We start from the raw sequence: 11,468 nt of genomic DNA, 5'->3' as shown, positions 1-11,468 counted from the left end.
AACATGTATTTCTTTCTGGTAAATTTTATTTTTACTCTTGATATGAGTGATAGTGATATCTTTTTGTATAACCACACTTGTCTGTATCATGAACAAGAACAAATTTACTTCTCTTAAAAAACCTACAAGACTAAAAATAGGGAACCAGAGACATTAATTTTAGTAAAGATAACTACAAAGCAAAAAGATGGATAAGTGTAGTTACAGAATTTCCAAATGTTGAAGAAGTCAAGTAGATTCAATATAAAACAGGCTACCATAAACTGGAGAAGAAATTAATAAATTACAGGGTAACCTCAAAGAAAATTATTATAACTTCACATCAAATCAATAAAAGAGAAAACCATGAAAATTTAGTAAACAGTATGAAAATAGCATTGAATATATTGACAAGAAAATGAACAAACATAATGAAGTCAACACAGAAAATTATGTGGAACAAATAAGTCAGCGGTACTATAGTAAAACAAGGAGCTCTGGTAGCATAGTGGTTATGAATCAGGCTGGGAACCTTAAGGTCAGCAGTTCGAAACTCCCAGCTGTTCCATGGGATAAAGATGAGGCTTTCTGCTCCTGTAAAGATTTACAGCCTTGGAAACCCTGTACAGGGTCACTATGAGTCAGAACTGACTCCACGGCACATAACAACTACAGAAAAACAGGCAGCAAAATGATTGCAATCAATTCATATCTATCAATAATTACATTGAATGCCAATGGATTAAGTGCACCAGTCAAAAGATGAAGAGTAACCAGCCTGGAGTGGCTAGAAGAAAAGAAGATACTGCTTAAAAGAAAGACTTACAGGAAAAAATAAAACAATAGAGGCAGACTGACTGTTACTACAAGAACAAGCAAGTTGCTTGCTCAGGAGACATCAAGGCAAGTGTTTGGGTCCCCTCAGAGCAAACCCCTTTCCAAGACTAACTCAATGGGAATACACACTCAGATTGGTGACCACGCTCGTCATTGATAAGGGGAAGTGAGGGAAAAGCAGCAATGAAACGGCGAGCTAAGCCCTACAATGTTCAATAGACTCCTGTGAACCCGTGTGGAGACCTGGTTGGCCAGCAGTGTGGCAAGACCTGGGGACTCTTGGGCCCAGAGTCAGTGACATAGCCACAGAGTACTAGAGTGGAGAGTGAAGCATCCAGCTGATAAGAAGAGAGGACATATGCACAAGAACACCCATACATGCAGATAATACCCACTTGACCTGGCTTCAATGACTGGATGATCAGAGCTCAACCAGAAGAAGATAGAAGAGGAAAAAAAAACAGAGTTATCTGATACAATTTGATGAACTTGACCTACACCTATGGATGCAGTAGCTCAAAAGAGGGAACAAATCTTTACAGCAAGAATCATTCCCACCCCCTCCATACACAGAGTATACAGGGATGGGCAACTTGGACATTGGCTACCCAAAATGGGGAGGCTACAAAGGCAAGAAGTGACTGGTTTACAAGCTTTCAAGAGGGAACCTACATCCAGAGGGCATGGAGGAAGGTAGTATCTCCACTGAGTAGTGTCTAGGCGGGGCTGATGAAATGAAATACAGATAGGTCTCTTGTAATACAATAGTGAATAATTATTATCAGTACTGATTGTGAGGGTTGGAAATGTAAAGGCAGATGTTTTGTAGCAAAAGGAGGGGAGTAATTAGCTTTTCAGTCTTGGAGCAGATTCCCTGGGACCATCAAGGGAGAAGAGCGGAAGGCAGGACCCTACCCAGAGAAGCAGTAATGCCTGAGATGGAGGCAGAGAAGATGAGGTGGAGAGATGGAGCAGCTGAGGACTTTAGACACAGAGAGGGAAAGGGGTTGTGTGCTGATGACTGGGGTGCAAGCTTGTAGTGTATACCCTTTGGTTGGTGGATGATGTATGGAGGGATTGTAACCATGGCAATGAAATGATATACAATAGAATGAATGTAAAACTAATGCTCTCCCATGTAAACTATCACATAATTCACAGTAAAACATTTTAAAAAAAGATAAAGAGTAGCAGAATGGATAAGAAAACAGGGTCCTTCAATATGCTGTCTACAAGAGACACACATTACACAAAAAGACAAAAATAGATTAAAAATCAAAGGATGGAAAAAATACATCAAACTAACAGTAATCAAAAACAAGTAAGAGTAACATTAATTTCTGATAAAATAGACTTTAAGGCAAAGACTAGCATAAGAGACAAAGAAGGACACTATCTCATGGTTAAAGTGTCAACTGAACAAGAGGACATAACCATAATAAAGATCTATGCTCCCAATTAAAGAGCCTCAAAATACATAAAACAAACTCTACAGAAGCGAAGAAATAGGCAACTCTAAAATAATGTTGTAGTTTAAGTGTCGTCGAGTTGGTTCCAACTCATAGCGACTCTGTGTAGGGTTTCTAAGGCATTATATTTTTGTGGGAGCAGAAAGCCTCATCTTTCTCCCATGGAGCAGCTGGTAGGCTTCAACTGCCAACCTTGTGGTGCACTGTCCACTTCTTATCTTATGGAGCCACCATACTCCCCCTACATTAATAGCTGTTGTTGTTGTTGTTAGGTGCCATTGGGTTGGCACTGACTCATAGTGACCCTAGGAGATTTTAATATACTATGCTTCTTTAAATACAAAACAACTAGGAAGAAACTCAACAAAACTCAGAAAAATTAAAAAATAAAAAATAAAAAAAATAAAAAAAAAGCAACCTGACCTCATAGAGGGTATACAGAGCATGCAACCCAACAACAGTATAATATGCAATATTTTCGAGTGCACAGGAACATTCTACAGAATAGACTGTATGGTAGCCACAAAGCAAGCCTCAATAAATTTTAAAACCAAACACTACAAAGCATCTTTTCAGAAATCAGAAATCAATTGGAAGATCAAGGGATGAAATAAACACATATAAATTGAATAACACCTTGTTTAAAAGCTATTGGGTAATAGAACAAACAAAAAATGAAATAAATTTTTGAAACAAATGAGAATTAAAGCACAACATACTAAGACCTTTGGGACAAAGTAAAAGGACTGCTTAGACGATGATTTATAGCACTAAATACACATATTCAAACAGAAGGAAGAGCTACTATCAACACAATAACACATCTCCAAAAATTAGAAGCAAAACACAGAAAAAATTAGACAATAAATAAACAAATCAGAAAACAGAAAAATAATCAACAAAAGAAGTTGGTTCATTGAAAGAATCAATAAAATTGACAAATTATTGGCAAATTTAACAACAAAAGAAAAGAAGGAGAAGATGCAAATGACATGCAAAAGAAACAAGATGGGTGACATCACAATAGAACCAACAGAAATAATAAAGATAATAACAATAGTATAAGGACTTGTATTCCAACAAATTTGAAAATCTCGAAGAAAAGGATAGAGTTTTAGAAAACCACTATCTACCTAAACCAACACAGAATGAAGTAGAAAATTTTAACAGACTTATTGTAAAAGAAGAAATTATTTTTCATTCAAAAACTTCCATCAAAAAGATGGAAAACTCTCAAATACACTTTATGAAGTGAGCATAACCCTCATATCAAAACCAGGCAAAGACTTAAGTAAAAATGAATATTATAGACCAATATCCCTTATGAATGCAAATGCAAATATTCTAAACAAAATCCAATAAAATAGAATTCAACAATATCAAATAAATACTACATAATAACAAAGTGGGATTCATCATAGATATATAAGAATAGTCAATACCAGGAAAATAATCAATGAAATTCACCAGATAAATAAAACAAAGAAAAAGAACCACATGATCACATCAATTGATGCCAAAAAGGCATTTGACAAAATCCAACAACCATTCCTGACAAAACAAATCAACAATATAGGAATAGATGGAAAATTCTTCAATGTAATTAAGAGCATGTATACACATCCAACAGCCAACATTGCTATCAACAGAAAGAAAATGAAAACATTCCATTTATGAACAAGAATCAGACAAAGATGCCCTTATTCACCACTCTATTCAATATTGTGCTGGAAGTCTTAGGCAGAGCTATATGCCAAATGAAAAGCATCCAAATTGGCAAAGAAGAAATAAAACTCTGTCTACAGGTGACATGATTCTATACATAGAAAATACCAAAGACTCTACAAGAAAATTATTGAAACAGATTGAAAGATCCAGAAAACTGACAGAGTATAAGATCAGTATACAAAAATCATTTGGATTCCTCTCTATTAATAAACACAGCTCTGAAAAGGAAATTAGTAAAATATTACCATTTACAATACCCACACAAAAGATGAAATACTTAGGAATAAATCAAACCAGAGAAACAAAACACCTTTAAAAAGAAAACTACAAAACACTACTAAAGGAAGCAAAAGACATTTACAAAAATGGAAGACTATATCATGTTTATGGATAGGAAAATTTACCATTGTGAAAATATCAACACTACCGAAAGCAATCCAGATTCCAATGTCATTCTTTAAAAAGATGGAAAAACTGATGGATAACCAAACATTGCTTAACAAGAATATCAAAGTTGGAGGACTCTCACTCTCTGATCTCAAAATCTACTACACATCCAGAGTGGTAAAAACAGTCTAGTATTTGTACAATGAGAGATACACAGATCAATGGCATATAATTAAAAACACGCAAGTGAATCTACCCACATAGAGACAATTAAACTTTGGCAAAGGGCCAATCCAAATTAAATGGGGAATGTGACACTCTCTTCAGCAAATGGCGCTCGAAAAACTGGGAATTCATTTGCAGAAGAATGAAATAAGACCCAAATCCTATACAATATACAAAAACAAAGTCAGCATGGATTAAAGACTTAAATACGAAACCTAGAACTATAGTGATCAATGAAAAAATCAGGACAGACATAGGGGTTCTAATACATGGCACAAATACACTGGAAAACATAACTATAAACATACAAACAATAGAAGACAAAAAAGATGATCGGTACCTCCTAAAATTTAGACGCTTATGTGCATCACAAGATTTCACAAAAAAGAAATCAAACAACATATTGCATTAGGCAAATCTGCTGCACAAGACATCTTTCAAGTGTTAAAGAGCAAAGATATCAGTTTGAGGATTAACATGCCCCTGACCCAAACCATGGTATTTTCAGTAGCTTCATATACATGCATAAAGTGGATAATGAATAGAGAAGACCTTAGACGAACTGATGCATTAAATTGTGTTGCCAAAGAATATTGAGTGCACCACGGACTGCAAGAAAAATTAAAAATCTGTCTTGGGAGAAATGCAGCAAGAGTGTTCCTTAGAAAAGATGGGGAGACTTTGTCTCATACACTGGACATGTTATCTAGAGGGATTAGTTCCTGGAGAAGGACATCATGCTTGGTAAATTAGGAAGTCAACAAATATAAGGAAGACCCTCCAAAAAATGAATTGACACAGTGGCTACAATGATGGGCTTACACATAACAACAATTGTGAGGTTGGCACAAGACTAGGCTGTGCTTTGTTATGTTGTGCATAGGATCACTATGAGTTTGAACTGGTACCTAACAAAAACAACAAATGTACCACTCACTTCCTTTTTGTGCTCTTAAAAGCATGAAATAGTGAATTTAAAATTTTATCTACACAATACATAGTATGTAATAAAATATTTATAAAGAGGAAAAAAATAGAATCATGACTTTTCATTAGTTATTTTCTCCCCAGAACTTTCAGGTACTCCTGCATTAGCCAGGTCTCTTCCTGGAATTCATTTTCATTTTTCATCTCTCAGGTAGTTTGGCAATATGCTAATTTATAGTTAACTGCAAAATCTATTCATTATAAATTAAATATTTCTTGTCAATATGTGTTCTATATTCAAATTATATTAGAGGTTTCCTGATGGACAGTGACTATGCCTGTTTTTTACTATTTTTTTTAGCATTTACTTCATGGTTCTTAATCTAGAGTTTATCACAAAATGGTTGATACATTAATGCATCTCCATCATTGACCTCAGCCCCAATTTGTATATCAACTTATGTATCCAACTACCTCCTAGAGAGCTCTACTTAGACATAGCTCATACTTAATAAGTTCATAATATAGATTTTTATTCTTCCCATTGAAATTGGATCCTCCCCCAGTAATTCCTATATCAGAAAATGGTGCCAGCATTGACTAAACTTCTAGGACAAAACACAAAACAAAACAAAAAATACAAGTCATCAGCCAAACTTCCAGATAGTATCCATTTGACCTATCTTCAATGTCTTGATGATCAGAACTCGACTAGAGGAAGATAAAGAAATTTGATAAAGGAAACAAGTGTAAATTGCTGCAATTTGATGAACTTGACCTATATTTATGGATGTAGTAGCTCTGGTAGAGTAGTGGTTACGAATCGGGCTGCGAACCGCAAGGTCAGCAGTTTGAAACTAGCAGCTGCTCCGTGGAAGAAAGATGAGGCTTTCTGCTCCCGTAAAGATTTATGGCCTCGGAAACCCTGTTCAGGGTCGCTATGGGTTGGAACCGACTCGACGGCACTTAACAACAACAAAGTAGCTCAAAATACCAACTGAGCAGGAAGAAGTCTTCACATCAAGGATCATTCCTATCACCTCTGTACACAGGTTTGATAGGGACAGGCAACTTAGACATTGGCTACCTAAAATGAGGGATGGGGGCTATAAAGGCATTAAGTGACTGACTTACAAGTTTTTATGAAAGAGTTTAGTTTCAGAGTGTGCAGAAGATGGCAGAATCCCCACTAGATAGTTTTCATCAAGCCTAGACGGGTCTCGTGAAAGGAGATGGGGATAAGATTCTTATGATTCAATAGTGAGTAACTGTTAGTATGAATACTTGAGATTGTTGCAACTGTAAAGGTAGAAGTTTTGTAACATAAGGGGGGGGGAGTAGTTAAACTTATATTCTAGGACCATTAAGAGAGAAGAGCATGAGTAGAATGTGGGACTGTATCAAGAGAAGCAGCAACACTAGAGATGAAGGCAGAGATGATGACATGGAGAGAGAGAGCAGTTGACGACTCTAGACTCATGAAAAGAGAAAGGCTGTGTGCTGGCAGTCAGAAGGTAGGCTTGTAGAATGTGCCCTTGGGTTGTTTAAAAGATTATATATTCCTCAGTGTTTTTGTGTATATAAAAAACAAAAAAAAAACAAAAACCAAAGGGAATAGAAGCAAATACTGTTTAATGATGATGCCTAGAGGGGATTGTAATCATTGCAATGAAACAAAATATGATAGGATAAGTGCAAAACTGATGTTTAAAAAAAAAAAAAAAAGCTTTTATTGTGAATTGAGTGATAGTTTATCTGAGAGGACATTGGTTTTACACTCATCGTTTCAGTGCAATGATTACAATCTCTAGGCATCATCATTCAACAGTATTTGCTTGTATTCCCTCTGGGGTTTTTGTTTGTTTGTTTGTTTGTTTTGGGGGGTGTACACAAAAAAACTCAGGAATATAAAATCATTTAAACAACCAAAGGGTGAATTCTGCAATCCTGCCTCCTGGCTACCAGCACACAGCCTTTCTTTTTCCATGAGTCTAGAGTCCTCAGCTGCTCTGTCTCTCCATGCCATCATCTCTCCCTCCATCTTTGGTGTCGCTGCTTCTCTGGATAGGGTCCCAACATTCCGCTTGTGCTCTTCTCACTTGGTGATCCAAGTGTCCTCTGTTCCTGGAATGTAAGATTAACTACTCCCAAAATTTTATTACAAAACTTCTATTTTTACAGTTTTGACCGTTGCAATTAGTCATGATAACAATTACTCACTATTTGAATCATAAGAATCTTATCCCCAATCTCCTTTCACCAGACCCGTCTAGACAAGATAAAACTATACAGTGGGTATTCTACCTTCCCCTGCATACTCTGAAACTAAACTCCTTCTTGAAAAATTGTAAGCCAGTCACTTCGTGCTTTTATAGCCCCACCACTACCACTATTTTAAGTAGTTAGTGTCTAAGTTGCCCGTCCCTATCAACCCTGTATACTGAGGGAATAGAATTGATCCTTGATGTGAAGACTCCTTCCCTCTCAGTTGGTATTTTGAGCTACTACATCCATAAGTATAGGTCAAGTTCCTCAAATTGTAGCAAATTATACTTTTTCCTTTATCAGAAAACAACAACAACAATTTTTTGTCTTCCTCTAGTCAAGTTCTGATCATCAAACTATCGAAGCTAAGTCAAATAGGTACTAACTACAAGTTTGGGCATTCTTGTGTGTCTCCCCTCACTTCATATGAGGTTGACGCTTCACTCTCAGCTCTAGCCTTCCATGGCTATGTCCTTGTTCATGGGCTTAGGAATCCCCAGGTCTAACCATACTTCAGACCAACCAGCCCTTCTTCTCTCTCTCATCCCAAGGTCAATGGGTGTCAATCGAACACGGTGAAACTCAGTGCATATCTTCATTGCTCCCTTTCCCCATCTTCCACTCACCAGTATACCAACATGGTTGCCAGTAACTTACATGCCTGCTCATGTATTCCCTGTGAGTTTCAGCATTGGAGAAGTTTTTGTCATGAAGTTACTTGATTGCTTGCCTTGATGGCTCCACGGTGAACAACTTACTTGTTCTTGTAGCAGCCAATCAAACTGCTACTTTTGTTTCGGATTTTTCCTGCTGGTCTTTCTTTCAAGAAGGATCTTCTGTTCCTCTAGCTGCTCCAGGTTGGTCTGCTTGTCCTTTCAAGTGGGAATGTCCCACCTCAGAAGGTTCTGGATGGGGATCACGATTCCACCTAAGGTCCTATACACTACAAAGGCTCTGCAAGATGCCTATTTCACTGGGCAAGTTCTAGAACCCCCTTTATGTATTCCAATCACTGGTGTACAAGCTTTCTGTAATCATGTTTCCCGATATTCCTTTCTATCCCACCCAAGAGTCTATTTTACAATAGTAGGGAAGGGAAATCACTATTCATAAGGCAGTCAAGCATCTTAACATTATTTCTGTATCACAGAACTCTGTTGTTTCAAGGTTGGGCATACATCACTATTTACCTCTGTCCCATTTAGTCCATGCAAACCTGCCTAAGTATTCCTCTATCTACCTTGTTCTTCCATCCCCTTCCTGCTTTTTGAGAATTTTCCTCCCCAACCCTTACCCAGTGCTCTACAATCCCCTCCCTGTGCTCTACCATCCCCTCCATCCCACCCCTAGAAACCAACTAAGATTTTTTTTCCCTTTTAGTATGGGTATCTTTTCTTAAGCTTTTAAATTAATGGTCTTATGCAATATTTGTTCTTTTGTGACTGACTGCTTTCACTCAACATAATGTCCTCAAGGTTCATCCATGTTATGCAGTGATTTGCAGCTTCACTGCTATTCTTCAAGGTGGCCTAGTATTCCATTGTGTGTAGGTACCAACGTTTGTTTATCCATTCTCCCATTGATGAGCACTTAGGCTGTTTCCACCTTTTTTGCTGTTGTGACTAGTGCTGCGGTAAACATTGGTGTGCAGATATTTACTCATGTTCTGAATCGAATTTCTTTTCTTTTTTTTTTAAACCGTTATATTTTGAATTAAGTGAAGATTTACAGAGCAGATCATCAGCTTTATAATCAACAAGTCATGTACTTTTTTTCATTGTGGGCCAAAGTCTTGGACTACTCCAGTCTCTTTCTGGTCAGCAAGCCCAGTCTTTATTATAAATTTGTGTTTCTTCTACATTTTCTGCCACTCTATCTGGGACATTCTAACATGATCCCTTTCAAAGCAGTCAGCAGTGTAGCCAGGGACTATCTAATTCTTCTAGTCTCAGAATTGTGGAATTTGATGTTCACATGTTTCATTAGTGCATTGGATTCCAAGATCTTCAATTTTCATTACTCTTCATTCTTCTGGACATGTTACTTAGATGGCTGCTCATAAGCTTTTAAGGCCCTAGATGCTATCTGCCAAAATAGTATGCAGAACACTATCTTTGAGTATGCCCCCCGCCAATGGCTGATATTTGTTGTTGTTGTTGTAAACTGAGTGATAGTTTACATGGGAGAACATCAGCTTTATACCATCGTTTCATTGCAATAATTCCAATATCCTCCATGCATCATCATTTAATAGTATTTGCTTCCACATTCCCTCTGTTTTTCTTTCTCTTTTTTTGGGGGGGGGGTAGGGTGGGGGAGGGAAGTGGGGAGATGTACACAAAAACACTCAGGAATATATAATAATTTGAACAACTAAAGGGCACATTCTGCAAGCCTGCCTCCATAGCCGCCAGCACTCAGTCCTTCTCTTTCCATGAGTCTACAATCCTCAGCTGCTCCCTCTCTCCATGTCTTCATCTCTGCCTCCATCTCTGGTGTTGCTGCTTGTGCTCTTTTCTCTTGATGGTCCTAGGGCCCTCTTTTTCTGGACTGTAAGATTTATTTGTTCCCCATTTTTGTTACAAAACCTTTATAGTTTTTTGTTACAAAAACCTTTGTAGTTGTGACAGTCACAATTAGCCACGATAACAATCACTCCTTGTTGAGTCATAAGAATCTTATCACCATCTCTTTTCACCAGACCCATCTACACAAGATGAAAACTATTCAGTGGGGGCTCTATCTTCCCCCTCACAGTCTTAAACTAAACTCCCTCTTAAAAACCTGTAAGCCAGTCACTTCATGCCTTTATCGCCCCTCATTTAGGTAGCCAATGTTGCCAATCCTTATCTACTCTGTATACAGAGGAGATAGGATTGATACTTGATACAAAGACTCCTTCCCTCTCTGCTGGTATTTTGAGCTACTACATCTAAGAGTATAGCTCAAGTTCATCAAATTGTAGCAATTTACACTTGTTCTATCAAAAATTGTTTTTTGTTTTTTTTTATCTTCCTCTAATCGAGTTCTGATTATCAAGCCATCGAGGATAGGTTCAATGGGTACTATCTGCGAGTTTGAGTGTTCTTGTACGTTTCCCCTCACTCCATATCAGCTGGATGATTCACTCTCAACTCTATCCCTATATGGCTATGTCCTTGTCCATGGGCTCAGGAGTCCACAGGTCTCACCACACTTTGGACCAACCAGTCCTTCCTCTTCTCTCTCTCATCTCCAGGTCAATGTGAGTCTATGGAATATGGTTGAACCCAGCCCATTTCTTCATTGCTGCCTTTCCCCCTCTTCCACTCACCAGTAGACCAATGTGGTCGCCAACAAGCTTACATGCCTGCTCATGCTGGTATAAGATGATATCACATTATTGTTTTGATTTTGATCTCTCTTATGGCTAATGATCATGAACATTTTTTCATATGTTTGTTGGCTTCCCTAATATATTCCTTAGTTAAGCGTCTGTTCAAGTCCTGTGCCCATTTTTAAATTGGGTTATTTGTCTTTTACTTGTAAGGGTATTGTAGTTTCCTATAGATATTAGAAATTAGTCCCTTGTTTGATATGTTGTTGTAAAAGATTTTTTCCCATTCTGTGGGCTCCCTTTTTACTCTTTGGTGAAATCTTTTGGCATACATA

The sequence above is a fragment of the Chrysochloris asiatica genome, unplaced genomic scaffold (genome assembly GCF_000296735.1).
Source record: "Chrysochloris asiatica unplaced genomic scaffold, ChrAsi1.0 scaffold00167, whole genome shotgun sequence".
NCBI classification, from domain to species: Eukaryota; Metazoa; Chordata; class Mammalia; order Afrosoricida; family Chrysochloridae; genus Chrysochloris; species Chrysochloris asiatica.
Note: the sequence above shows the minus strand (reverse complement) of the source record.